This window comes from Sinohyriopsis cumingii, unplaced genomic scaffold (genome assembly GCF_028554795.1).
Source record: "Sinohyriopsis cumingii isolate HCF-2022 unplaced genomic scaffold, ASM2855479v2 utg000349l, whole genome shotgun sequence".
Taxonomy (NCBI): domain Eukaryota; kingdom Metazoa; phylum Mollusca; class Bivalvia; order Unionida; family Unionidae; genus Sinohyriopsis; species Sinohyriopsis cumingii.
Window position 1 is genome coordinate 4,725,032 of NW_028315889.1, and position 27,767 is coordinate 4,752,798.

The 27,767-nt window shown below is 35.8% G+C and overlaps 1 protein-coding gene and 1 long non-coding RNA gene across 3 annotated transcripts in view; one reads left to right on the plus strand and one right to left on the minus strand.

Moving 5' to 3' along the window:
- LOC149774348 (plexin-B-like) overlaps positions 1 to 27,767 on the minus strand; it is a 253,049-nt gene that overhangs the window by 196,799 nt on the left and 28,483 nt on the right. The window lies entirely within an intron of this gene.
- The window catches only part of LOC149774349 (uncharacterized), a 36,320-nt gene continuing 19,282 nt past the window's right edge, over positions 10,730 to 27,767 (plus strand). Inside the window, exons 1-2 of one of the 2 annotated variants that reach the window (XR_016416880.1) lie at positions 10,730 to 10,856; positions 23,608 to 23,671. This is a non-coding gene — a long non-coding RNA (uncharacterized LOC149774349). Of the gene's footprint in view, positions 10,857 to 23,236; positions 23,672 to 27,767 lie in introns of those variants that run through there. The other variant, XR_016416881.1, reaches the window with a different exon arrangement.

A 27,767-nucleotide genomic window follows, 5' to 3' on the forward strand; every position in this document is an offset into this window, starting at 1 on the left:
AAGAATCTCTGAACATATTGGATTATATACAGTTCTGCTGTGAATACTACACTTCTGATGAAATATTACATTCCAGTGCACTGCTCATATCTGTACTTTTTCAAACAAACAGAAAGAAAAACACACAAGTACTGTAACCACACATTATATATCTTCTCTATGCTTAATAGTCATTTATGTACAGACTGGCAGTATATGGTTGGCTGTGGATATTACTGACCAACAGGTCTCAATGGTCTCAGCCTTTGGTCAGGGTATGCAGTCTTGAACAAAACTTGGCTTTCTTATTACCACAGCAATCCATAAAGGCAAATTAAGGAACTTATTCAGGAACAAAAATTATTCTGCAGAAGCCATGTTTCATCTGAGCCACAGTGAACTTGATGTCTGACTTCCTGACACCACAGTTGCCTCTTCCATGCCTCAAATGCACCACAAACTCTGGCAAATTTCATGATCTAGAACTAAAGTTATTACACAAACCATTTTCTTTTTTCAGTCACAGTAACCTTGACCTTAGCTTAATCAGCAGGTCTCCTCCTTATTCCAAACTCAACCATCCATAATGTTGGTCTGGTATGTGTGGTAGGAAACGATCCTCTTTTTTTTTAGTCACATTGACCTTGACCTTCTACCTTTTCACCCACAATTATGGTCTTCAGACAAAATGCTTGCAAATTTAATGTAGTCAAACCTTACTAATTCTTGGTCACTGAGAACAAAAATAATGCTTATAATTGTTGTTTGGCTCTAGTTTTCAAAATATGATACTGGGGCATTATATATGACCCTTGACTTTGGAATGGTGGAGGATAAGTGAGTTATAAAGGTGTTGTAGCTGTGTAGGGTAGGCAGCAGCTACATTGGGGCATTAGCTGGTAGAGCAAACAAAACAAATGTCTAAGCTACATATTTCTTTAATGGCTTCTTTTCACTGCACCAAATCTCATATTCAAAAGCTCCCACTAACCATTTCTGCCTCTGTATATATATCAGCCTAGGAGACTTCACAGGAGACATCCTAATGTCATATTTCTAAAACTGGCTTGATTGTTTCTGGTACACAGATCTCTGTTTCCTACATTAAACTAAACATTTGATATCTCACTAATGAGTTGTCCAGAAGTTGATTTGAAAACATGGAAATGATAACAACATATCTGATCAGACTCACACTCACTTTCACCCTCTCCCTCTCCCTCAAACTATAAATGTTAAATAAATGTTGTTTATGCATAAGGGCTGGCAAAGACTGTCAGAGTTCAAGTATAAAATATGTTTCTTTTAAATCTATATATAAGTTATTCTTGCTAATTAAACTTAATCTGCTATCTTGTCTCTAATGTCATCAGCATTTTCAAAATCAAAACTAATTGTAAGTCCTGTAAATAATCATTTAATTAATGTACATAAACACAAACCACTTACAATATAGATCATAGAGCTAGACTTGTTAAACCAAATGATTAATGTCCATAAGGTCATGACGTGAGTGTGCTGCTTGTATTATTTTTTTTAGACTGCAGAAGGGGAACATTTCTTGAAATGTGGATTCTATCCAATATGATTATGTAGAAGACTAGAAAATTGGAAAACAATCAAATGTCCCTACTACAAAGGAAAGAGATATCAATTTAAACCAGAAATGACTAAAATACATCTTTGACTAGGTATTGCATCATACACAATATGAATTGCATCATGTTATTCCTAGAAGTCATAGATGATGCAATCACAACTAAGCTTACATCACTCAATGAGCAAATTGCCATATATCAGCTCTAGAAATCATACAGTGTCATATTCTCTTATTTGTCAGTGTTTGATTTTGCAAAGGGACACATTTAGCCATGGTGAGCAGAGATGCCTCATACTTGTGTGATCAATGCAGATAACTTCTGACATGTTCATGGTGAAGTGACTTTTGCATCACAAAAGCACAGTATAACCTCTAAAGTTAAGAAATCCTATCATCTTTATTTTGGCTGCAAAATTGGAGATCAGTACAAGAGGTTGGCCCCACACATATGCTTTAACACTTGTGCAACAAATCTTCACCACTGGTTGAACAGGAAAAGAAAATCTATGCTTTTGCAGTGCCAATGATTTGGAGAGAGCCAACAGATCATATCAGCAATTGTTACTTTTGCATGGTGCCTCCAGTTGGGAAAGGTGTGTCAAAGAAGAAAAAGTGCACTCTGCATTATTCACCCATTCCATCAGCTATACGGTATAACGGTACCAATTGCGCAAGTCCAGGTGGGCGGAGCTTAAGGTGTATGGAACATTGTATTCAGAATTAAAGAACAAAACTAGCTGTGATTGGTGCATTATGTAAGACTTGTACTTTCTGTTTGGCTTAAAAAAAAGTTGAGCCTCTTGGCAACATGTGAGTTTGTGTTAATTTCTATCTAGATCATATTTTGTATTTTTTATGATTTTTTTAAAATATGGTACACATGACTGAAAATGTGCTTGTTGTGACTAGATAACTCTTACCCCTGTCTAGTTCCAGTAGAGTTATCTCTCTTAAATGCAATGGAGTACCTGGTTATGTCATTGTCAAATTGACAATCTAGCATTGTTCTATATGACAGCGTGTGACATGCATGCCCAAGTAGGACAGAAAGTATATTTATTTCACAAAACATTAGCATTGAGGTATATGGAAAAACAATTGGTACCGTGATACCTAAAGGAAAGAATAGCCTCACAGTGTTTCCATAGAAACGCATACATGTGGGCGGCATTTATGAACTATACTAGTTTGATGTAGGAAAACAAATGTATGCTGAACACTTTTGGTCAAATATTGAAAGTTCTTTAAGAATAAAATGTATGAAATCTTTAGAAAATAGCACAAGATGGCTTTGGATGGGGACTTTTGATAACTATAGCTATGATAGATATAGACTTGTGTTACCTGATGCCTTTATGTATGTGCTGTTACCTCCTAGATTGGAATGCATGCAACAAAATAAGTTATGTAAACATAATATAGTTGATTTTGGCCAAATATTGGCTATTGTACCTGCAAAAGATGAAAAATCATGTGTACAAAAACAACTATCTTGTTCTTGTAAGGCATGCCATAAACCAGGATAGAGAACATTCTAAGTACACTTGTAGATAGATCACTTGTACCATGTGGGATGTTCTGGCATGAGTAATTTTTAGGTAATTAATTAAGGATTTGGTATTCCTTCCCATTTTGATTTGAATTGTCCTGCTCTAATTGTCCCTTTTTTTTTTTACACTCTCCTGCTTTGAAATTGTTCATGTAGTTAGTTCAATTCTCTTGCATTCCCTTTTGTTGAAGTAGCAGTGAATACCAACAAACAAGAACAGTTTCCTTAAGTCAGCATTTCCCATTGGCACTTGTATAAGCCCAATTATAATCTACTACTGACTTTCAATTAATCCTATTTCTTTCTGTCAAGCTGCTCTTGTGGAATTTCCATGTTTGGTCCAACATTACAGAATGATAACCATTTTAGTCACACAGTGCGTATTCATTCCATTCAAATCCACACTGTTCTTGAAACTTTGCATCCCATCGCAAGAATCCAAATTGGCATGAGATGATATCTGCATGGTTATGGAAGGCTGCACTCTACATGCCGGCATTGTAGAAAATATGAACTATGTGATATGAAAGAGCTGCGTCATCTTAGAAATTAAAATTACATGACTCTTGAGGTCTCCACTAAACATAGGAGTCTAAATGTTAGGTTCTCACTTTGTCAGTAATGTATTTTGAGATAATTTAATTGCAATGAAGTTAATACAGGTTGTTGATGAACTCATCTATATTACATGGATAATGTATTCAAGGTTACCACACCTTATGTATATCATTCAGTTATCTCCCTTACACCAGTCATAACATTTCAAGGAAATAAAATCTCACATTTTCAGTGACTGATTATGAAAATAAAGAGAAGATTTGTGAAGTATTATATTAGCCCTCAATCTTGATGCAAATGTAAGTAGAAGCAATTTGATAATTTCTCACAGTAAAGTTTACAAGTTAAAAAACTGATAAGGTATGTTCTGCTTGGCTCTGAGATAAGTTTCTCTCTATCTTATACCAATTATTATTAAATTCTTATGTAGAAGAAATATACTTTATATGTATCTATATTATCTAAATTATTCACCCTTTTATATTAGATGGAAATGAACACAACTTCACTTGAAATTTGGGTCCTGTAAGGGATGTTATAGCACAGTTGCCTTTGGGCTGTCCTTGGACCTGTTGGGCCCTGCCCCATATATTTGTCCAAGGTAAGGTCATCAAACTTTCACTTCTCATTTTTCGCATTGCTGATTTTGCCACCTTTAATTCCTTTATCATAAGCTACCTCTCCCTTTTAGATAAACACTTTCCTCCTGTTTTTAACTCCATTTGATGTGCTATACTTAGTGTTTATATTTGGCATTTTTCTGTATTTTATTCCCCTAATTTCACCTCCCAATCCAAACATAACCACTTAGAAGCTGCGATTTACTATATTTGGTGACTGACTGGCTTATTGAAACAATTTTATTCACATTACAAAGGAGGAAAGCTTACTATTTGTGTTACAAAGAGGATGGGTAGGTGGACCTTTGTGTGAGGACTGGTGGTTAGTGACCTCTTGTATCTGTAGATAGTGTAAAGTGGTCAAAGCTTATACTTTATAATAAGATTGGGTCATGTCCACCTGTCTCTGATGTTAAGTTCTGCACCTACCAAACAAATATAAATTCCTTTCTTTTAGGTGAATTGTACATTTTGAAGTAGGACAGGTGCATACTATTTGGTACATTGACCTTTGACCTAGTTATTACATAATATGATATAATGTGATTTATCCCATATCACCTATGTGAAGTTCAATAATTGCTGATATGAATAAGATACAACTCATAGTTGAAAGAATTCATTTTATTTCAAAAGATGATTTTGATGGTGAAGCAAAAGTATGAAAACAATAGTTCAAACAGCTCAATGACATTTCTATACACATTCATATAAGACATAGGTTAGTACCTCATCAAATTGTTTTTCACAAGTGAGACTAAGTATATTTGTTACTTATACAGTCCTGAACTATTTCACAGATTATTGGAAAAATTAAGGTTTGCTATAGGTATAACGGTACCAATTGCGCAAGTCCAGGTGGGCGGAGCTTAAGGTGTATGGAACATTGTATTCAGAATTAAAGAACAAAACTAGCTGTGATTGGTGCATTATGTAAGACTTGTACTTTCTGTTTGGCTTAAAAAAAAGTTGAGCCTCTTGGCAACATGTGAGTTTGTGTTAATTTCTATCTAGATCATATTTTGTATTTTTTATGATTTTTTTAAAATATGGTACACATGACTGAAAATGTGCTTGTTGTGACTAGATAACTCTTACCCCTGTCTAGTTCCAGTAGAGTTATCTCTCTTAAATGCAATGGAGTACCTGGTTATGTCATTGTCAAATTGACAATCTAGCATTGTTCTATATGACAGCGTGTGACATGCATGCCCAAGTAGGACAGAAAGTATATTTATTTCACAAAACATTAGCATTGAGGTATATGGAAAAACAATTGGTACCGTGATACCATACACCCAGTACCTCACGGAGAAGGACTGCCAGTCCCTGATGCACCAGAATCATTCTTACTTGAGTCAGACAAGGAAGAGGATGAAACTTCTAATCCTGAACCATCAATGTCACATGACCCATATTTTATCCCATCCTCCTCCTCTTAACCACACCTCATAACACAAGGTGAACTGAATGACCTTGTCATGGATATGATGGATATGGAACTATCCAAGAGTAAGCCAGAGCTGTTGGGTTCCAGACTACAGCAGTGGAATCTCCTGAAAGGTGATGTGAGGGTTTCCATGTTCCATGACTGTCGAAAGGATCTTGTCCCATTCTTCTTCATGAAAGGTGATCTTGTAGCCTGCAACAACATCGATAGTGTAATGGCAGCCCTCAAATCATTGGTCATGATATAGGTGGAGACTGTTCATTGATTCATCGAAGACAAGTCTTAAATCTGTTTTGCTGCATAATGGCAATGTTTTGACATCAATTCCTGTTCGCCACTCCTTCCCCTGGGTTCTGTCTCTATGTGCAGCCATGGCACCAAGAAGTAACGTGTAGACTATTAAGGAAACCATTAAAAACATGATGCAACTTTTGAGGTGCATAAGCTATGTGGTGATTTTAAGATTCTTGCTCTCTTGCTTGCTCTGCAGACTGGATACACAAAGTACTTCTGCTTTCTCTGCAAATGGGATAGTCATGTAAGAGATTCCCACTACATCAAGAGAGATTGGACACTCAGAGAGTCATTGGAGCCTTGTTCAATCAAGGAAGATATTGTTACCACCCTTGCACATCAAGCTGGGTCTGATGAAGAACTCTGTCAAGGCCATAGACAGAACACAAGCAGCTTTCAAGTAACTCCAGAACACAAACAGCTTTCAAGTACCACCATGGAAAATTTCCAAGGTTAAGTGAAGCTAAGATAAAGGAAGGTGTCTTTGTTGGTCCTCAGATTCGTGAACTTCTTTGAGATGATGCATTTGACTGTGCACTGCATGGCAAGGAAAAGACACCTTCTAGTTGGTGGCTATACATTTTCTCAGAAACAACAAGGCAGACAACTACAGGGAGTCGGTGGAAAACCTCCTCAAGGCATACAAAAGCTTTGGTTGCAAAATGTCACTAAAGATAAAAAGCATGGCGAATGATTTCACCAGGACATGGCAACAATGGAGAAATGCTATCATGGCAAATGGACCCCATAAATGCTTGCAGGCAATTGCTGGACAGTGACAAGAGATGATCCATTTAATAAATACAAGAGACAAGTCAAGAAGTGCTGAGTAGACAATGAATAAAGACTAAACTATGTACTTAAATATATATAATAGTTTTTTGCCTTTTGTTTTGCAATAAATTTTTTTTATATAACCCTTTGGCTGTTTTCTAAAGTGTTACATAAACAGGACAGGTGAAATATTATCATGTAATGCAACCATAAACACTTGAAAAGACCTAGGTTTACAATTTATGATGAAAACTCTACTATCTACACAACATACATAGACATAAAATGCAAAAACTTAAATATCTTGGAAAGAGTAGCCAATCAGTTGTTTTAATTGTCATATTTGAATTCAGCACATCAAAATCCATAATAAATAGCACATTTTATTTCTGAAGCAGACGACTTCTAAAAATGTGTAGACCAGTATAATTAAATGACTTCTTACCAGCCCTAAGTGCAAGCCATCTAGAATGTTTGGTTCATGTATGTGATATAGAACTAATATCATTGTGCAGAAATCATTTTTCTTCTTTCAGCCAGAGTGATTTTGACCTATAACATTTGAACCTTAAATCAAAAGTATTCTTCCTTGACCTAAGTTCAAGCCATCTTCTACAGCAGCTCTACATTTGCTAACTGAAATTGTGGAGAATCTGAGTTATTATCCTGAAACAATTTTTCTTCTTGCTGTATTAGTGACCTTGACAGTTGACATTTTGACCCAAATTGATAGAGTTCTTGTTTATCACAAGTGCAAGCCAGCCACAAAGTTGGGAACTGTAGATAGTGGACAACTCCAGTTACTGTGCAGAAATGAAAATGTAACAGACAGAAGGATGGATGGTTGGATGAAAACCAGATCATAATACACTCTGCCATATGGTAGGCATATAAAAATTCTTTGAATTCCTGCATCCTTTGCTTAAATTTATTTTCAAAATGTCTCTAAAAAAAATCTGAAATATTGAAAGCTGCATGAGTAAATGACAGTGAAATAACATGAAAAATTATTGATACCTCAACTTTGGCACTATTTCTAGTTATTTATTCTATTTATAGCTTGGTGAATTCCTTTAAAGACACAGTTTATTTTGCAATTCCAAATAATGTAACGATTTTCAGCAAAATAGGTGTGGTCGTCATCCTGTGTCATTGTGCAAAATTCTTCAAGAAATAGACTTCAAAGGATCCACTCAAATCTATGCGGTAACTATGTGACTATGTGGTCACTAATATCTGTGCTGATAATATGTGGTCATTCAAATCTAAATGATGACTATGAAGTCAATAAAATGTATGAGGTGACAGTGATATTTGGATACTGGAAGATTGAAAAATACTGACAATTCACTTTTGTTGGCAGGCTACCAATCAAGAACTGTATCACTCGATTAAGAAACTATGATGTGGACACAATAGGGCCTCCAAGAATTTTCGTACCAACAAAAATGTCATTTTTTTGGCAAAAAAATAAAATCCTCATAAATGAAAGACTTTAGAGTATTTAAATAACTAGACAGCTACCATATATATTTATAAGTCGAGTCCAGTGCAAACAGCATAGACCCTGATTTGCCATCACATTGTGCCAGCAGATCAGTTGTTGTTGTTGTTGCTGTAGGGTTTAACGCCATTTTTCAGCACATGATTGGCTATACATGGCGGCCAGTATTAATGGTGGAGGAAGAACCCGGGAAATCCCCAGAAAGAACCACTGACCCTCGAGAAGCTACTGGCAAGCTTTCTCACATACCCACATGCCAACAGATCAGAATCAATGCTGTTTATTGTACTGATTACTCCTAATAAAATGCATACACCCAGTTCTTCTGGTGTATTATGTGACGGAAGATCTGGGTCTGTGCAGTTTATAGCTGGATGATGTATGAGTATAATACAGTAACAGGATGTTACTGTGTACTCTGTTAAAGATTAGATTTTGTCAAATGTCTTAATTTGTGAGGATACTATTGTACTTGATATTTTACTGACAAGACTTGATAATAAAACTACATACTAATATATGTATCAGTATTTTACATTTTTAGTGCAGATAACCTTCCCAGTTATAGAATAATCAATGCAGTCAAAAAGTATATGAAAACATAGAAAACTAAGCCAAAGGAATTAGGTTACAATCAGCAAGCATAAGGGCTCATTACTATCTTGAAATTCTATTGTGGGATGTTCATGTGATAAACTTCCTCCTCTATGGTTCCAAGATAAAAAAAAGAAAGGCAATTAAACTTTGAAGAATGTGTTACTACTGATAACTAAACAATGTTGCTAATGATAACAAAGGCGGGTGGGGGTGGAAAAAGCTAATAAACATTCATGCCTTGTCTTAAGGGGAGATAATGAGCCAGGAGTCAAGGTAAATAGGTGGTTCACATTCCAAACTCATGACAAAATGGGTCCAAGTTTAAATCCTACCAAAGGATCAGCTCAGGTGTGTCCTTTAGCAAGGCACTTGACTCCAATTGTATGGTACCAAATAAACAATTTGTATTGCTGTGCCATAAATTACAAATCCAATATACTGATAATAATAATAATAATAATAATAATAATAATAATAATAATAATAATAATAATAATAATAATAAAATGACTTTATTTAAAGAAGAAGCTTATTTGGTCAACTGACAAATCTTTCATGAGGCCTTCTACAATGTCTTTAGACAACAAATGCTATTAAAAACTAGACATTGATCTACTGTTGCGAGAAAATATGCACAGGGCTTAAAGGATGAGTACATACAGGATTCATACAAATAGTAGTATACAGGAGTCATACAAATAGTAGTATACAGGATTCATACAAATAGCAGTATACAGGATTCATACAAATAGTAGTATACAGGATTCATACAAATAGTAGTATACAGGATTCATACAAATAGTAGTATACAGGATTAATGCAAATAGTAGTATACAGGATTCATACAAATAGTAGTATACAGGATTCATACAAATAGTAGTATACAGGATTCATACAAATAGCAGTAGTGAACATGTGTAAAATATTATAAATGAGAACATGATAATAATGTTGTAAAAGGGAGTGGTCCTGAATTAAACAAAATCATACAAATGACTGTTTCTGAAGATGTTAACTTTATAAGCATTTTGAAAGCTTTTCATGACTTAGCTGACTTTATATAAAGTAGTATGGAATTCTGTAGTTTGGCTCCAGAAAAGCAAAACTCTTCTTACAAAACTTGGTTTAGATAAATTATAACTTGTTGCCTGAAATGGATCTTAGTTCATACACATGTACATTTTTAACAAATTTAAAATTACATTTATGATAATCAAGAGCCAAACCATGTAAGGGTTTATTGACAAGTAAAACTTCTGAAAATGAGTTCTCTGCTGAAACGGAAGCCATTTTAGGGTTTTAAAAAGATTTGTTGATGGTGTATCTAAATCAGCATGAAAGATAACTCTAGCTGCTCTTTCTTCAAATTTCAGTAATCTTTCCAAATTTTCTGTACCGCTATTACAACATGCATTCTAGAATATCTTTCTGTTCTTGAGGGAGATAAGATTTTATTCTGTTCAAGAGATAAAGCAGTGAGTTAACTTTTTTAATGACCATACCAACTTTTCCAGCAGATGATATTGTCTATCAATTGATGCAACATGTTTAATAGTCTTCCATGTTGCTAACTTAAATTTGTGCACAGAAACCACTTTTCCTTTTTCAGTCTAAGTGACATTGACTTTTGACCTTTAGATCCTAAATTCAAATGGCTCCTTTCTTATCCCAAAAGCATGCCATCCACAAAGTCTAAGTATGTGATGTAGAAGCAATGTTATTGTATAATATTATTCCTTCAGACACAATGACCTTGACATTTGACCATATGATCCCAAAATTGACAGTATTCTTCCTTACTTCAGGTGACTGAGTGGTATCAAGTGTTTGCCTTTCCTGATCACTACCATCTCACCTTTGTCCATGTTGATTCGAGTGTCTATCTCAGCCAATTTGGGTATATGAGAAAGCTTGCCAGGAGTTTCCTGTGGGTAAGTGGATCATAAAATCACCCACTGCCCAACAGCCAAAGGCAAAAGCAGTTTGCCATGAAATCTGGGTCAGTAACATCCTTTCTGATTAAACTTCTTCCTGTCTCTAATGATTGAATATGTCGTGAAAACAACCATTGCAAAATTTCTCAAGTTCTTCTATCATATCTGATGGCAGAATATTGAAAGGCCCCTTTGCCATGATGTTGCCAAAATTGGTCATGTTCTTTTCAGTAGGGTCTTTTATTTAAAAAGTGGTGATAATGTTTTTCTACTTTTACTAGTGGATAATTTGTATAAATCTGAAAGCCAACCATACCAAGAGCTCTTTCTCAAATTTGGTCCAATACAGTTGAGTGATCTTCGGAAGTAATTGAAATGTTTCTCTACTTTAGTAACAATGGCCATATTTAAAAACAGTACAACATAATTTGATAAATTTGGAACATCATAATGCCAGGATACTTTCTGTCTAGTAAAATTCTATTCAACAGTTATGAAGAACAAGCCATTTAAAGGTCTATTTTCAGTAAATGCAGCAGGCATATCATTTGTATAAATTGTAAGGGTCTTCATGCCATGGCACTTTTCACCCCAATTAGATAAAATTTTGTTCAGCAGTTTGGGAGAAGCATCTGCTTGCAATTTGTTCCATTTAAGTAACAGCAGTTAAATTTTGTAGCAGGCTGACATCAATTGCATAAATCTGAATGCTATCTATGCCAGGAATTATTTTTGGTCAAATTTGGTCAAATTCTGTTTTGAACTTATGTTGTTTTAAGTTTCTCTTTGTTTCAAATTTTGATAAAAGTGGCCATATTCGATAGTGAATTGGCATCATTTACCCTCAACAAAGATGCCTTCTCTCAAGTTTTGTCAAATTCTATTCCTAAGTCCTTTAAAGGTTTCTGTTAGGTATGGCCAAATTCTGTTCATCAGTTTAGTACCAGACATCATTAAATTTATTTATATATTTTTTTTAAAGTAATGGTGGCCATATGAAGATCAGCATTATTGATATAAATTTGGAATCCTCTATGCCATGATGTTTCCTGTCAGTTTTTGAGAAGAAGCCAATTAAAGATTTCTCCATATTTAGCAGTGGTGATCATATCAGATGGCAGATCAGAACCATCTGTAAAATCCTGAAATTTCTTTGTGGGGTGCTTTGGTTGAGTTAGTCAAATTCTATTCATCAGTTTGGAGAAGTCATGTAAAGTTTTTGTATTTTTTTTATTAATGGTGAATTATCTGATTTTAGTAACAGTGGATGTATTTGAAGGCATCATTTTGTAAAAGCTTGAATGATCTTCATGCATGGATTCTTTTTTTCCATTTTTGACTGAATTTTCTTTAGTGGTTATTGAGGTGTAGTTTAAAAGGCTTTTACATTGTTTAAGTAATGGTGGCCATATTTGACAGCTGACTGACAACATTTAATATACATTTTAAACTCTTTCATTCCAAATTTGGTCAAAACTAGTTCACTGGCTTTTGAAAAGAAGCTTAAATAGCACCCGTTTACAGCTACAAAACACATACAACAAATTCAGGGACATACCAGTTAAACTCATATGGTCCTTGGCCAGGTTAGGTAAAACTGGCTTCTAGAGTGGTAACAAACTCAGCCAATCAGATGCAAGATCACCTCATTAATATGTATGGATCTTGCTCATGATCAAAGACATCAATATCTGGACAATTTAAGCATTATTCCAAGTCGGATCCAAATCAGACCAGAAATATGACTTTGAGAGTATTAACAATCTCACTCAGTCAGATGCAAGATTGCCTCATTAGCATATCTCAGTCATAATCAGACTAAATTGGATAAATTAATTTTCCAAGACTGATCAATATTGGATCAGAAATTTGACTTCTAGAGTGGTAAAACAGGTAAAAGACCACTCAGCTGGAGGATGTAAGCTCATCATGTTTGAAGATTGATAAACAATTGGATCAGTATGGTGTTCAGAATGGACACAAGTAATTATTTTCATGTGGACATATGATGGATGGATGATGGATATGGGACATAGGGTTATCCCCACAAGCTTATACTGTCTTATGATCATTTTATCCAAAAACATTACTTGTGTATATAAAACTTTTCCATCCCATGAGCATGAATTACAAAATTTGTTTCCCAAAGCCGCAGATTCAAAAATTAGTATAGTGCATATTACTATTATGATAACATTAAACTAATAAATGACTTATTAATAAAACATGTACCATCTGTGACTCACAATATCAAAGTGAACAGAGTAAATAATTTGCTTCAGTTGTTATTAATTATAATTCAACTGTTATCCCAATGCAGCAACATAAATCATTCAAAGGGACTGATGCACTGTAGGGCAAAAACAATTTGCAAGAATTCAAGCCAAGATCATTTCTTCCTTTTAACTGTCAAATGTTTAAACCATCCCTGATATTCTTCAGTGATTATAAGATTTTCAAAAACTATCTGCTGTGGTACACACTGAATGTCAACTTGGCACCAGTTATATTTAGGACAAAGAAGACATCATTAGAAGTCTTTTATTGAAAACCCCTTATTTTATGATCATCCACTCAGCAGTAGTTACCAAAAGATTTTTAAGACAGCTGTCATGGCAGCTATATTGTATGTACAATTGGCACCATGATCATTTAGAACCAACTAGGTATCATAATAGGCCTTTTGGTGAAAACTCTATGATGATATAGCATACATTTGGAGAGGGGTAGATATAACAATATTTCTACATATGCCATTCAATTTCTGAGGATTAGCAATAGGACGATTTATAAGATGGCAGCTCTGATAGTCATGAAAGACATTAGAATGACACTTCTTGTTGTTGTTGTTGTTGTTGTTGTTGTAGGGTTTAACGCCATTTATCAGCACAAGATAGGCTATACTTGGCGGCCAGTATAACTGGTGGATGAAGAACCCTGGAAAACCCAGGGAAGAACCACTGACCCGCGAGAAGCTACTGGCAGGCTTTCCCACGTACCCATGCTAGCTGAGCCTTGGACTCGAACACGCGCAGACAAAGGTGAGATGGCAGTGATCCGGAACGTTGAGTGCTTTAGACCACTCGGCCACTCGGGGCCCCAGACTGACACTATTTTCAATCAAGACCAGCTGGACATGATAAGAAGTCATCTGTTTAGAACTCTCTTTATAAATTTCTGCCCGTGTAGAGTTGAAATAACAAAATTTTGAAGATGGCTGCCATTCATAAAACTTTCTATTACAGTAGAACTAATAATCCAGCTATATTTTACATGGTAAGAATATATATATCTGTCAAGAATTTTCAATTGAAAAAGGCAAGATATATAATATTCACATAAATATGTTTGTTGAAAAGAGTCCTGCATCAGTTTTATGTGTGTGTGTGATTAGGATTTTTAACATAGCTCTAAACAATTTTCAGTCATATCGCTACGATATCTGCAGTGTGGCAGTTTATAGTGATGTCTAGCACTGGGGCTTCGTGCTGCAGACACATAGCATGATGTCCCACCCAGACACATTATTCTGACACCAGGCCAACCAGTCCTAGCACTAACCTCTTAATGCTGAGCGCCAAGCGAGGCAGCTGTTAGTACCATTTTGTTTTAAGTCTTTGGTATGACTCAGCCAAGGTTCGAACCCCATCAATTTTATGTGAAGTGAAATTGCAAAATTTTGGATGATGGATGCTACAAGCAAAGATATATTCTGCATTGATCCAAACACATTAGTTTGAAAACAAAAATCAAAGAAAAGCTGATTACTGACTTGGAAGAATATTAAGGACCTAATTTATCAACACATGTTGCAAATAACATGTATGTAGCCCCTTGGAATTTGACAGTGTTGGAAACCAGATGCTTGATTGTTGTTTCAAGGAAAGGTGAGACCAATGGCTTAGAAATCAGTTATTTGTCTTCACTCCATTTCATAAATCTGAAAGCTAAACAATTATGTCATACATCACTCTTATCAGTGAGCCTTTCTCCAAGGATCCTCTAATCCACTGCATGTTTGCTATTCTCATAATATCTTCCTTTCATTACATACACAAATACACAAACACACACACACAACTACCTGTTAATCTGACTTGTATACAAGTATCTCTCCTGGGTCAAAGTGAACACCCTCTGTGCAAATGAATCATAAGTAATGAAATTCAGTTAAATAATGAGAATTGTCTCAAGGACCAGTTCCATCACTCTATCCTTACACCACAAAGAAACAATCCCAACTCCATCACTCTATCCTTTCACCATATAGAAACAATCCCAATTCCATCACTCTATCCTAACACCATAAAGCAGGGCTTGAAATTAGCGGCAGTCCGCTAGCCCGAGGCTAGCAGATTTCCTGTTGGACTAGTAACTTTCATAATGTTAATATTCCGATGGGCTAGTAAGTTTCGGTTATCAATAGTCTGCATTTGTTTACGCCATTCCCTAATAAAGACTTGATTTAGCAGATATTTTGTAGAATCAAAGCAGTGGCCATTGTAAACACAGTCATAAAATATTAGCATGAGAAGATGAAGTCAATTTCTGCCTCAGAAAGGTGCGTTTCTATAACAATAATCCATCCAATCTTGTGCATTTCATTTAACAGCGCAAATTATGGTCCCGACATTAACAAAGGAAGTTTGGTAATTGATCCTAATTAATCTGATAATGAATTAAATGAAAAAACGACATGGTATCACACTTTATTCACTCGACCACAGTAACAAACTACAAAGCGGTATACCACACAAAAGAACACGGCAAAAACTATTCAAAGAAATTAGTTTGCATGTTTTTTGTTTAAGGTTCTTTTTTTTTTGCTTGCTACCCAAACACTCCAACAGTCACAAACAGGAAACTACATATTTTACATTTCCATCAAAATAATTATAAGAATTAGATCAATTTATTACAATTACATTATTGACACATCCTTTCACATACAACTACTTTTTCTATGATGATAAGATTAGTTTTTATATTTTTCCCTTACAAGAATGAACAAATAATTGAATACACATGAAGATATCCAAGCAGAATGCCGTACATTTGTTGGGAATTAAAATCTCTGAGCATGGGCATCTAAGATTTGAAAATTTTCCGCCTTATTATTAATTTCAACAATACATTGAGGTTCGATTAATTAGGAACAATTACCAAACTTACGATTTATGATACCATAATTGGAGCTGTTAAATACAATGCGCCAAGTGTCAGATGGCTTCGTTTGATTGGAACACACCTTTTCCAAGCTGAAACTAACACTATTTTCTGATGCTAATATTTTATAACAATGTTTACAATAGCCACTGCTTTTTTCATACAGAACATCTGCTGAAGTTAAGTCTTTGTTAGGAAGAGGCCATTTAATTGTGGGATGGGGCAAAGACACGTGTTTTGAAATGTGTTTCTTGCTCTGACTTACTTATATAAAGGACACTGTGCCATTCCTTTTCTTGCTTTAAATAATTCGCGTCAGCTATACTATAACATCTCGTATTTCAAAACAAGGCACAATTCTCTCCTCATAAGACAGACAAAATGTGGCATTTGATAAAAAAAAAAAGTAAAAGTTGAATGAGGAATAATTCTTATGATAGGGAAAAGCGTAATGGAAAATTTCAGAAGAAATGGACAAAAGACAGGGAATGGCTGAATTATGATGAGGAAAGGAACGTTATGTGGTGTAACTGGTGTACACAATTCACAAAAACAAACACACAGAAAACATCCAGTTTTGTTGCGGGTTGTACAAACTTTAAAATTGAATCAGTAAACGTACATGAAAGCTGTGTGACATTGTTTTGTGAACAGGACTAGTAAAGATTTGGCAGGACTAGTACATTTCTCAATATACTAGTCCTTCTGGCTGCAAAGAAATTTGTGTTAAATTCGAGCCCTGTATAGAAACAATCCCAATTCCATCACTCTATCCTAACACCATATAGAAACAATCCATGCTTGGGTCTTAATAGAAATTCTTGAAACAAAAGTGTTTTTGTGGGTCATCAAAAGATGGTGAATACATGTTAATGCCAGCTGAAAGTATCTTGGAGTAAAGAATGTAACCATCACTGCAAGATTTCATTTGCTGACAACTGTTAAAATATGATTGGATGCTACGTAATGAGAGAGTCCAAATCTGAAAGCCTGTATACAGTCCAATGTATTATTGGTCAAATGTATACGATCTTCATTTTATGCAAAACAAGAAAGAATATTTTTCTGCTGCATAGATCAAAACTGTTCAGACTCTTCCCTCTGCCACATTTTGGAAAAAAAATCATGTTGATATAACTTTCTAAGAGGTGTACCAATAACAATTTTCAAGATGGTTTCCTTGATGGCCCTACTGGATTTTAGAATGACACTATTTTCATTTATTACCAATTTTGACACCAGAAGAAGTCTTCATGTGAAAACCCAATGTTGATATACAGGTGTATTACATTATTGTCAGATATATTGAACAAAGACATGTCTTACAAACTTGAACTATTGGGCCTGACCTTATTCTTAGACAGTTTTGTAACTATGGGGCCTTGCCATGCTATTAGACAGCTTTGTAACTTTGGGGCCTTGCCATGCTTTTAGACAACTTTGTAACTATGGGGCCTTGCCATGCTATTAGACAGCTTTGTAACTATGGGGCCTTACCATGCTATTAGACAGTTTTATAACTATGGGGCCTTGCCATGCTATTAGACAGCTTTGTGCTCAGACAGTTTCATGACTATGGAGCCCAGTTTGTAACAATGGGGTCTGGCCTTACACTCAGGAAGTTGGTAACAATGGAGTCCGGTCCTGTGCTCAGACTGTTTGTAAATAAGGGGTCTGGTCTTATACTCAGACAGTTTGTAACAATGGGCTCAAGCCTTGCACTCAGGAAGTTGGTAACAATGGGGTCTGGCCTTGTGCTCAGATGGTTTGTAAATAGGGAGTCTGGCCTGGCACTCAGATTGTAACTATTGGGTCTGTCCTTGCGCGCTGTTTCATGGCTTTGATGACAGGTTTGTGACTATAGGGCCCAATTTAATATGTGTGTTATAAAAGTTCAGTAAATATTGAGAGGACAAGAACAGTTACCAGTAAACAGAAGGATAACAGTCCTCTTGAATGACACTAAAGAAAAAGAGATCACAATATTGATAAATAGTTCAGCAGAGTAATAATTTTTAAAATTAGTTAAGAACAAATATTCTATCTTAAAGAACAAAAACTGAGCTATTTATATTTCAAACTAGTTTCAACAGTACCAAGATTTAGATCAATTTTTACTTGTTTAGAATGAACCTACAGTAAGTATAACAGATTATTTAATTACATTTAGAAGAATACATGATCGATAGATAGAAAATCTTTCCAAAAAGCAAATTATTATCTTTTTCAATAGAACTTCATGTTTTGATTAAAACTGTATAAAATTTGAAATTTTAAAAATTTCCATTAAAATTAACATCTGCTGAATTCTATTGCAATAATTAAAATTAATGATGAGTCTGATTATTCAACCATATGAACTCATTAGCTTGGTTGGCTGTCATGTTTGATACCAGCTGGCCAGACACTAAAATTGGAAATGTATTGACCATATGGTCACTTCAAGTCAAAATGATGGACTTTGTACAGGATGTATGTGTATGTGTGATTTGGATTTTAAATGTAGCTTGAACACTTTTCCAGTCATATCACTATAATGTCTGCAGTGTGGCAGTTTATTGTGATGTCTATCACTGGGGCATCATGCTGCAGACATGTAGCATGATGTCCCACCTAGTCACATTATCCTGACACCAGGCCGACCAGTCCTAACACTAACCTCTTAATGCTGAGCACCAAGCGAGGCAGCTGTTAGTACCATTTTTATAAGTCTTTGGTATGACTCTGCTGGGGTTCAAACCCACGACCTCCCGCATTCAAGATGGACACTCTAACCACTAGGCCACCAGAGCGGTCATGCAGTATGTATTCCCAAACTGTGACCAAAACTGAAAAAGACTCCCATATACCTTCTAAAGTTCTGTATAAAGAAAGATGATGTAAAGAGAATTGAACCATTACAGTTTCAAACAAGGAAGTATGAAGAACTTTTCAATAAAAGGTCTGACTGATTCAAAAAAATTTCAAACACATTATAGTGATCAAATCATCATAAATCATTTCAAATAAGGCCAAAAACAGATTTAGACATATGATGAAGGCAGTCATCTTGGGAAACTGAGTGAGCAAACAAGTCAATGAGAGAGAGAAGATAAACTAAAATCATCCCCTATAAAAGGCACATACATTTAAACAACCAATGCTTATCATCATGAAATCATGACTTAATAGATTTATGATGGAGAAATAATACCAGTAAATTTAAATCAGAACATGGCACAATTATATTAGGTTAGTTCATAAGGGTGCATGTATCATTTCAAAGAGTTACTAAGTATAATTTTGACTAAAAATATAGATCTGACATACTCATCATTTCGGTGTGGCTTATATAAAAGAAAATATGCCCAGGTCATGCTTTTGTGTTTGAGTGCATATTATTTTTTAATTCTTTCCTATAACTGTCATCATTTGTTTTCCTTTTGTCTTCTCTATAAATAACAATACTGAAAACAGGCGTAACAATACTATATGCATGCATACTGGGTTAAAAATCAATCCCAACTACAAACTGAACAGACCCACACATCTGGGTCTGTTCAGTTTGTCAGGACTAATCAGTAAAACAAACAAGATAGACCTTGAGCTGCCAGTGCATTGAGTGATGGTAGATCATGGTCCATGTTGTTTACAGTTGGATTTGACTTGATTTGATAATATATGATAATGATTTCAATTTCTTAAATTTTCACCTAATCATTTTTCATTTCAGAACCGCCATTGTGGGTATGTGAGAAAGCTTACCAGTAGCTTCTCGTGGGTCGGTGGTTCTTCCCGGGGTTTTTCTCGGGTTCTTCCTCCACCATTAATACTGGCCGCCATGCATAGCCTATCGTGTGCTGAAAAATGGCATTAAACCCCACAACAACAACAACAACATTTCAGAACCTGTAACAAATTCCCTACATTCCACACCAAATTTTGTGAGGGTCATACTTTTAAATGCAATTTAATGAATTCATAAATGAATGGAACAGAAATTTACAATAACAATAGATAACGAGTTTTCAAGCATGGAAGATTATTAAAATAAGCTTGAATAGAAACCTCCATAATTGATCTTTAGCAATTCATAGTCCAACAGAGCCATGAATTACCTCAATTAAGCAACTGCCTGATGACATTCAGGTCTGGAGGATATCTTTATGTCATAAATTGGTAAAGCTAATCAATTACTTTGCCAATTAGTGCTTCTAAATTGGCAATATAGAGAGAAAATGGACACGCCATAATACCCACCTTACCAAATCTGCCAAAATAGAAGTACACATATTCAGATCAGTTTTAAACTTAAATTTGTTTCATTCAAAGCCACAGGTTGAGTATGTATAAAAGTTATTGCAATTAGGATGTAATGGGAAAATGTAATGTCCAGATACAAATGTTTTGCATTCTAAAGGCTCCAACTGATCTTTATATATATGACTAAGAGCACCAACTGATGGTTATATATGTCTGAGGGCACCAACAGATGGTTATATATGTCTGAAGGCACCAGCAGATGGTTATATATGGCTAATTGCACCAACAGATGGTTATATACAGTGTATAGTTAAGGGCACCAGCAGATGGTTACATATGGCTAAGGGCACCAACAGATGGTTATATATGGCAGAAGTCAGCATGAAGTCTAATAGGAGGCAGTAAATCTGAGCCTTAATTATTGTTCATCACTATGCTCTCCATAGCTTGCTCAATTCCACCTCTACTCCAATGTAAGAATTTTGGTAAAATTGTTTAAAAACTATTTTCTTTTGTACTTGTGATGATACTAAATTTATAAAATCCTGTGCACATTCTTTGGCCATCAATGACAAGATCTGATGTCTTCCCACACTAGCCCCTCATCTTCACTAGCCAAGGCTCCAATAACCCTATCTACACCTTGGTAGATTGAATAGCTATACTGGTGCTTTGTCCTAGTGACATCTATTGGATTTCATTTGTCGACTCCCTTAGTATGTAATGCCAACTAACCAATAGTATGGTGCATTGAATATCCACTGAAAACGGTGATTGCAATTGACCTAAAAAGAATACTTTAGATGTTTAACATTGAAGGTATGACTATGTACCAGAGGGAAGCCATTACAGGTGTATTTGAGATAAAGGTATTTGTGCAAACTGACACTGGAAAATTGCTTATTTATCAGTCCATTCAAGTTGTGTGCACCCTTTGTCTCGATCACATAGGAACAGTGTTCTAATTTGAACAACTTAATTTTGATTGGATGTGGCGGCTTGCCACTGCATCCAATGAAATTCACAGACATGAAACTCAGAAATATCTGCTCAATATGCCAAGGTGTAGATTGGGTTATTGGAACCTTGGCTAGTGAAGATGCTATCCCCATAACTGTTTGCTGGAGTCATCTATACAAACCAAATGCAATACAAAAGGGTACAGACAAAAATATAAAGCTCCTACTTAGCACTGCTGACATCAGAGTGGATAAAACCAACCATTTTTCTTCTAAACATTTGCTATATTGTAAAGTCTCTGTCCAAAATCAGCATGCAAATAGAATATAAAAATTTGGATCGGCATTAGGGGTCTAACTCGGAACAATGACAGTCAGCCAATCTGTATTTCTGATTCACAATTTCTCTACCTCAAGATTCAAGTTGTCAACCTGGATTAGCAATATGCAGCAACTGCTGATGGACATTTATCAACAGGTTAGTTGTTGTTGATGTTTTTGTTGATGGTGGTGGTGGTTTAATGCCAATTTTCAGCACATTATTCATTATGCTTGGTGGCCAGTATCTTTGGTGGAGGAAGAACCCAGGAAGAACTACTGATGCATGAACAAACTACTGGCACGCTTTCTTATTAACCCATGTTGGCAGAGTCTGAGTCTAAAAACCATGCAGAGGTGAGATGTCAGTGATCTGTAAAGGTGAGCACCTTAGACCACTGAGCTACCTGAGGCCACCAGTAGGTTAGTTAACCATGTTTGTAATCAGTGCTGGATTAACAAATAGGCAGAGTAGGCACTGGCCAAGGGGGCCCCACAACAACGGATCAAAATAATATTGATAAAACATATTAGGAGATAATTTGCCCATTTAACCCAAAATCAAATGGAGCCTTTCTTGTCTCAAATGCAAGCCATCCCAAAAATCGGATAATTGGTTTGGATCATAGTTTGTTGAAAATGCTTTACTTCTCCCTTTGACCATGACCTTTTATTCCCAAAAGCAATTGGTGTCTTCTTCATCTCAAATGGAAGCCATTTACACAGCTTGGTCAAAGTAGGTGATAAACAGCTGAAAATATGCAGAAATAATTTTTCTTCTTATAGTCACTGTAGCCATGACCTTTGATCTTTTGATCCCAAGATCAATATGAATCTTTAAAATCTTAAATGCAAATCATTTACAAAGTTTGGTCAAAGTATCTGATATACATGTATGGTCACTGGAGTTCTTCTTATTACCCTTGATCATTTTTGACCATTTAGGCCCCAAAATGAAAGATTTCTTAACTGCCACAAAACCAATGTACTGTGTGATTTAGTAATTTTTATAGCTTTAACAATGTTCCAGTCATTTCGCTATGATGTCAGCAGTGTGGCAGTTTAAAGCGATGTCTTGTACTGGAGCATCATGTTGCAGACATGTAGCATGATGTCCCACCCAGTCACATTATCCTTATTGGCTTTGTAGGATGCTGGTATTGTTAGTCAGCAAATGATGTAGTTAAGACAGGCAAATTTTGTTTAATTTTTTTTAAATTCAAACTCTTTCAAGCTATGAATTGGTTGTATTAACATTAGCACAGCATAACAGGACCATACAGCTATTTATTGATGTCCATATGTGTACATGTATCTAACATCAGTTAAGATAGTGATTGCTATTAGGTAAGAGAAAACAATCCAATCAATCAATTAGTGACGGTAACTAGATCTGTTGGAGAACTACATTCAGTTTCCTATACAATGTTAATTTCAATAGAAAGAGATAGTGTATAAACAAATACAATATGGAATGTAGAGTTGTGACCTGGAACCATATTAGCAGTTAGTGTCTCTTTTGCATTAAGATGTAGTTAATTTCGAAGTGTAAAAGGAAATAGCTTCCATGGCTGAACATAAGAGATGGCTGGAATAACAGTTAATGACCTATAAGAGGCTGGACAAGAGAGACGAGAGAGACGGAGAGAGAGAGAGAGACAGAGACAGACAGAGAGAGAGAGAGAACTACAGGCAGCAATGTGTGAGGAAGCCAGGAGGAACAAGTTGACCCCAACCTATTAACTGAGTTGAATCTGGAGAGCAACCTGCAACCAGATCAGGTTATACAGACAATTAAGTTCAAAATGTTTACTTTATTTCATAATGAAATTTGCCACATCTATGTAAACAGAACTATTAATCGCATTTTTAGAACTTTGTGTTAATCAATTTTAGGATATATGCTACAATTGCTCTTGTACAATTTAATTTGGTTTATTTAATTAATTAAGTTGTTATGTTATGTATAATGTGGGGGGGCTTGTGTTGTTCTGTTCTATATCTCTGCTCAGATCTGTTTATACCATCCATTAATTTCATATTTTAATATTTGTTTGATCCAGGCTATACCACCATGGCCAGTCATCTTCTTGTCATCTTCCAGACATCGATAACCACTATCAAAAGGTAATAAGCCACCACACAGGTTATAATGATATGTTTGGCATTTTGTATTGCTAGTCATAATGATGTTATTGGCATTGTGGGGTGCAGGTCATAATAATGTGTTTGGCATTGTAGGGTGCAGGTTATAATAATGTTATTGGCATTTTGGGGTGCTGGTCATAATTTTAATATTGGCATTATGGAGTGCAGGTCATAACGCTAATGGCATTTTGGGGTGTGGGTCATAATAATGTGGGGTGCAAATTTTCACAACAGATAAAATAAACATGAACCATTATGTATAATGCTATATCATAATAAGGGTTTAAGTAACTACAACACTGCAGTGCTAGATCATACTAACAATTTATATACACAGCACTGCAATGGTAGTTTGTGACCTGTACAAAAGCCTGATTTATGCTTTACAGTATAGGACTCTGACACATTTAAGGAACTTGGAAATCAGACTCAACTTGTTCCATCATGTTTTGTATCTCACTTCAGACTGATCAGAATGCTGTCTGTAGGCACTATTTAACAATTGTGGTTACAATAAGTTAAACAAAAGTCTGGTTTGATCATATGATCATTTATTCTGACTTCTGGTCATGCTTAGCAGGTGGTCACTCCCACTAGTACATTTATATATACAGTAGAACCTGTCTTAAAAGACAAACCCTTCTTCAAAAAAATATGGTCTCTCAAGACAGGTGGTCTCTCATGAGAGGTCATAATACTATAACCATTAAATCTGTGCAAGAGAACCTAATCTTTCAAGACATGTGGTCTTTCATAGCAGTGATCTCACAAGACAGGTTTTACTGTAGTACAATGAGCATAATGATTTTGGTCATAAATGGCAGGTGGTCACTTAAAATCAAGTTTTACTTTATTGACTGGAAACAGGTGACCAATTTATCACCTTATTACTTGCACAGAAAACAATTGTGTGCTGGTGTGTGTGTATTTTTGATTCATAACATAACTTTAAAAAAAATTCAGTCATATCACTCTGATGTCTGCAGTGTGACAGTTTATAGTGATATCTAACACTGGGGCATCATGCTAAAGATATGTGGCATCATGTCCCACCCAGTCACATTATCCTGACACCAGGACAACCAGTCCTAACACTAACCTCTTAATGCTTAGCATCTAGCAAGGTTACACTGTTAGCAACATTTTTAAAAGTCTTTGGTATGACTCGAATGGGGTTCAAACCTGCGAACTCCTGCATCCGAGGCAGATGCTCTAACCACTAGACCATCGGAGCAGTAATTGTGTACTTTCAGATCAGGATCCAATTCAAACTTTTCAAACATTGCTATGATGGAAACTCAGTTTCACACCTGACATAGAAGTGTGATTCCACAACTATCACTGTCTACATGATGTGAAGTCTTCACACCTGACATAGAAGAGTGATTCCACAACTATCACTGTCTACATGATGTGAAGTCTTCACACCTGACATAGAAGAGTGATTCCACAACTATCACTGTCTACATGATGTGAAGTCTTAACACCTGACATAGAAGAGTGATTCCACAACTATCACTGTCTACATGATGTGAAGTCTTCACACCTGACATAGAAGAGTGATTCCACAACTATCACTGTCTACATGATGTGAAGTCTTCACACCTGACATAGAAGAGTGATTCCACAACTATCACTGTCTACATGATGTGAAGTCTTCACACCTGACATAGGAGAGTGATTCCACAACTATCACTGTCTACATGATGTGAAGTCTTCACACCTAACATAGAAGAGTGAATCCACAACTATCACTGTCTACATGATGTGAAGTCTTCACACCTGACATAGAAGAGTGATTCCACAACTATCACTGTCTACATGATGTGAAGTCTTCACACCTGACATAGAAGAGTGATTCCACAACTATCACTGTCTACATGATATGAAGTCTTCACACCTAACACAGAAGAGTGATTCCACAACTATCACTGTCTACATGATATGAAGTCTTCACACCTGACATAGGAGAGTGATTCCACAACTATCACTGTCTACATGATGTGAAGTCTTCACACCTGACATAGGAGAGTGATTCCACAACTATCACTGTCTACATGATGTGAAGTCTTCACACCTGACATAGGAGAGTGATTCCACAACTATCACTGTCTACATGATGTGAAGTCTTCACACCTGACATAGGAGAGTGATTCCACAACTATCACTGTCTACATGATGTGAAGTCTTCACACCTGACATAGGAGAGTGATTCCACAACTATCACTGTCTACATGATGTGAAGTCTTCACACCTGACATAGGAGAGTGATTCCACAACTATCACTGTCTACATGATGTGAAGTCTTCACACCTAACATAGAAGAGTGATTCCACAACTATCACTGTCTACATGATATGAAGTCTTCACACCTAACATAGAAGAGTGAATCCACAACTACCACTGTCTACATGATGTGAAGTCTTCACACCTGACATAGAAGAGTGATTCCACAACTACCACTGTCTACATGATGTGAAGTCTTCACACCTAACACAGAAGAGTGATTCCACAACTATCACTGTCTACATGATATGAAGTCTTCACACCTAACACAGAAGAGTGAATCCACAACTACCACTGTCTACATGATGTGAAGTCTTCACACCTGACATAGGAGAGTGATTCCACAACTATCACTGTCTACATGATGTGAAGTCTTCACACCTGACATAGAAGAGTGATTCCACAACTATCACTGTCTACATGATATGAAGTCTTCACACCTAACATAGAAGAGTGATTCCACAACTATCACTGTCTACATGATGTGAAGTCTTCACACCTGACATAGAAGAGTGAATCCACAACTACCACTGTCTACATGATGTGAAGTCTTCACACCTGACATAGAAGAGTGATTCCACAACTATCACTGTCTACATGATGTGAAGTCTTCACACCTGACATAGAAGAGTGATTCCACAACTATCACTGTCTACATGATGTGAAGTCTTCACACCTGACATAGAAGAGTGATTCCACAACTACCACTGTCTACATGATGTGAAGTCTTCACACCTGACATAGAAGAGTGATTCTACAACTACCACTGTCTACATGATGTGAAGTCTTCACACCTGACATAGAAGAGTGAATCCACAACTACCACTGTCTACATGATGTGAAGTCTTCACACCTGACATAGAAGAGTGATTCCACAACTATCACTGTCTACATGATGTGAAGTCTTCACACCTGACATAGGAGAGTGATTCCACAACTATCACTGTCTACATGATGTGAAGTCTTCACACCTAACATAGAAGAGTGAATCCACAACTATCACTGTCTACATGATGTGAAGTCTATATAGAACTGAACTAAGGATTTTTTAGTGCCAAGACTACATGCATTAACTCAGTTATCCAAACTGATGGATGATTCTAAAAAAGAAAATATCTATCAATTATAGTACCTGATATGACTTATTATAAAGCACCTGATATCCACTAATTATATTACCTGATATAATCTATATATATTACCTCAAATCTATCAGTTATATTTCCTATTATAATCTAAATATAATACCTGATATTCTGATATCTATTCTTGACTGAATCTATCTGAAAATGCATCTGCCTTGGATCTCAGTCAAGTCAATAAAATAAAGTGAACAGATCAACAAAAAGGGATACACAAAACTACATTCATGTTTTCTTCCAAGTCGGCAAAAAGAATAAGTTTGATAAGGTATATGGATACATAAAGGCCATCGGGTCAAGACATTATGTCATACAAATGAGTTCTTTTTCTATTATTACAATAACTGCATCTTCTCGTTTCTTTGTGAAGTGGTCTGCATATATCATAAACATCTGAGAGAGTGATGGGTGCATGGTGAAGTTGTTTGCATTTGTAACATGTACAGTGGAGAGAATGTTGGCATATCTCTATGTTACTTCATGAACTGTGGCTGAAATTTCTTTGGATATTGTACTTGTGGAAATTGTACATGATCTAAGCACACTGCTAACTAAAATGACTACTTCCATGTATTTGAAAAATCAGCCTGAATTAATCTAAATTACAGTTATTAAAATTGGGAAAGAAATTTTGCCAGACTAGACAA